At 37.1% G+C, this 3,840-nt stretch overlaps 1 pseudogene; it reads left to right on the top strand.

Moving 5' to 3' along the window:
• The first annotated feature begins 252 nt into the window (after nt 1-252).
• On the top strand, nt 253-346 carry LOC127234327 (uncharacterized; annotated as a pseudogene).
• The last annotated feature ends 3,494 nt before the right edge of the window (nt 347-3,840 follow it).

Below are 3,840 nucleotides of genomic sequence, written 5' to 3'. Positions count from 1 at the left end.
TGCCCAAAATACAGAATATAGAGCCAGACGTTGGTGGGGTACATGCATAGTTCCAGCACTTGGGTGGCAGAGACAGGCAGATCTCTGTGAGTTAAAGGCCAGCCTGGTCTACAGAGCTAGTTATAGGACTGATTCTAAAGCAATACAGAGAAACCCTGTCTCACCCCCCGCCCCATACACTCACACCCAAAATACAGAATATAGGAAGAAAAGTTCCAAGAGAGAGGTGTAGTTACATAGAAAATTAAACCAGTGCTTGCTTCAGCAGCACATATACTAAAATTGGACCGATATACAGAAGATTAGCATGGCCCCTGCACAAATTTGTGATGTCTTCCACATGTTTACAAATCCAGCCCTACAGAAAGTTCTGGAAGGGAAACACCAACCCAAGGTAGTTAACTACACTCACAAAGACATAGACAATAGATAATCCCACTTCACCAGAACCCCAGGGTAAAGGAGGGCAAATATATTCACAATACCACTGCCAACAACAAATCTAAAACAAACAAGCATTAACAATCAATGGTTCTTACTCTCCCACAACATTAATGGTCTTAACTTGCCCATAAAAAGATACAGGCTAGCAGAATGGATACGAAGACAGAATCCATCCTTCTGCTGCATACAAGAAACACATCTAAGCTTCAAAGACAGACATTACCTCAGGGTAAAGGGTTGGGAAAAGATCTTCCAATCAAATGGTCCCAAGAAGCAAGCAGGTGTGGCTACCCTAATATCTAACAAGTTAGACTTCAAACCAAAATCAAAAAGACATGAAGACTGTCATTTTGTATTCACCAGAGGAGAAAGTCTCAATTCTGAACATCTATGCCCCAAATACAAAGGCACCTACATTCGTAAAAGAAAGGCTACTAAAACTCAAAGCTCACATAAAACCTCACACAATCATAATGAGAGACTTCAACACCCCACTCTCACAGCCAGAGAGGACCACCAGTCAGAAACTTAACAAAGAAATGAAAGAACTAAAAGAAGTTTGTCTCAATATGGTTTAACAGACATCTATAGAACATTCCATCCAAACACAGAAGAATATAATTTCTTCTCTGCTCCACATGGAACCTTCTCTAAAATTGACCACATACTAGGTGACATAGCAAACCTCAACATATACAAAAAAATTAGAATAGTCCCCTGTATCTTATCAGACCACCATGCTTTAAAGTTGAAATTCAACAACAGCACAAATCACAGAAACCTTACAAACTCATAGAAACTGAACAATGCACAATTGCAACATACCTGGGTTAAAGAAGAAATAGAAAGAAATTTAGGACTTCCTAGAATCCAATGGGAATGAGGACATAACATGTCTGAACTTATGGGACACCTTGAAAGCAGTGCTGCCAGGGAAGTCCATCATTGCACTAAGTGCCCATATGAAGAAAATGGAGGATAGTAACATTAGAGAATTAGCCACACAACTGGAAGCCTTAGAACAAAAAAAAATCAATTTGAAGGCTTAAATCAATAAAGTAGAAACTGGGAAAACAATACAAAAAAAATCAATGCAGCAAAGAGTTGGTTTTTCAAGAAAATCAACAAGATAGACATACCTTTATCTAAACTAAACAAAAAGATGAGAGACAACATGAAAATTAACAAAATCAGAAACAAAAAAGGGGGATATAACAACTGACACTGAGGAAATCCAGACAATTTTCAGGTCGTACTTTAAAAACCTGTACTCCCAAAATTTGAAAACGCAAAAAAAAAAAAAAATTCTGGATAACTATCACTTACCAAAATTAAATCAAGAACAGACAAACAACACACATAGACCTATAACTCCTAATGAAATAGAAGCAGTCATCAAAAGCCTTTCAACCAAAAAAAAAAAAAAAAATCCCCAGGACCAGATGGCTTCAGTGCAGAATTCTACCAGAAATTTGAGAGCTAATACCAATACTCCTCAAATTGTTCCACACAATAGAAACAGAAGGTTCATTACTAAACTTTTTTTAAAAGGCCACAATCACTTTGGTACCCAAGCCACACAAAGGCACAATTAAGAAAGAAAACTATAGATCAATATCCCTCAAGAACATTGATGCAAAAATACTCAATAAAATACTGGCAAACCTAATCCAAGAATACATCAGAGAAATCATCCACTATGACCAAGTGGGCTTCATTCCTGGTTTTCAGGAATGGTTTAACAATGAAAATCTATCAACGTGATCCACCATATAAACAAATTGAAAAAGAAAAACCACATGATCATCTCCCTTGATGCTGAAAAAGCCTTTGACAAAATTCAACACCCTTTCATGATTTAGGTCTTGGAGATATCAGTGATAACAGGAACATGCCAAAACATAATAAAAGCAATATACATAAACCAACAGCCAACATCAAACTGAATTGAGAGAAGCTTAAGGCAATTCCTTTAAAATCAGGAAAAAGACAAGACTGTCCTCTTTCTCCATATCTTTTCAGTATTGTACTTGAAGTTCTAGCTAAAGCAATAAGACAACAAAGGGAGATCAAGGGGATCCCAATAGGAAAGGAAGAAGTCAAACTGTCACTATTTGCAGATGATATGATAGTTTACATAAGCAACCTGAAAAACTCTACCAGGGAACTCCTACAGCTGATAAACACCTTCAGCAAACTAGCAGAATATAAGATAAACTAAAAATAAAAAATATCAGTAGCCCTAGTATATACAGGCCACAAAGGGGCTGAGAAAGTTATCAGAGAAACATCAGCCTTCAAAATAGCCACAAACAACACAAAGTATCTTGGGGTAACACTTACCAAACAAGTGAAAGACCTACATAATAAGAAGTTTGTGTCTTTAAAGAAAGAAATTAAAGAAAATACCAGAAAATAAAAGACCTACCATGCTCTTGGATAGATAGAATAAACAGTAAAAATGGCAATCTTGTCAAAAGCAATCTACAGATTCAATGCAATTCCCATTAAAATCCCAGCACAATTCTTCACTGACCATGAAAGGATAATAATCAACTTTATATGGAAAAACAAAAGACCCAGGATAGCCAAAATAACCCTCTACAATAAAGAATCTTCAGGAGGCATCACCATCCCTGACTAGCTGTACTACAGAGCTATAGTCCTGAAAACAGCCTGGTACTGGCACAAAAATAGACAAATAGACCAATGGAATCAAATAAAAAATCCTGACATTAATGCACACAACTGTGGACACCTGATTTTTGACAAAACATATAAAAGTATACAATGGGAGGAGGAAAGCATCTTCAACAAATGGTGCTGGCACAACTGGATGATGGTGTGTAGAAGACTGCAGATAGACCCATGTTTATCGCCATGCACAAAACTCAAGTACAAATGGATCAAAAACCTCAAAATAAATTTAGCCACACTAAACCTCTTAGAAGAGAAAGTGTGAAGTACCCTTGAACAAATTGGTATAGGAGACCGCTTCCTGAACATAACACCAGTAGCACAGACACTGAGATCGACAATTAATAAATGGGGCCTGCTCAAACTGAGAAGCGTCTGTAAGGCAAAGTTCCTAGTTGACAAGACCAAACAGCAGCCCATAGACTGGGAAAAGATCTTCACCAATCCTACATCTGACAGAGGACTGATTTTCAAAATATACAAAGAACTCAAGAAAGTAGTCACCAAAACACCAAATAACCCTATTAAAAATGGGGTACAGAACTGAAGAGAGAATTATCAATAGAGGAAATAAAAAAGGCTGAAAGATGCTTAAGAAAGTGCTCAACATCCTTAGCTATCAGGGACATGAAAATCAAAACAACTCTGAGATAACATCTTACTCCTGCCAGAATGACTAAAATTAGAAATACCAATGAC

The sequence above is a fragment of the Phodopus roborovskii genome, unplaced genomic scaffold, assembly GCF_943737965.1.
Source record: "Phodopus roborovskii unplaced genomic scaffold, PHOROB, whole genome shotgun sequence".
Taxonomy (NCBI): Eukaryota; Metazoa; Chordata; class Mammalia; order Rodentia; family Cricetidae; genus Phodopus; species Phodopus roborovskii.
Note: the sequence above shows the minus strand (reverse complement) of the source record. Positions and strands in the feature narration are given on the sequence as shown.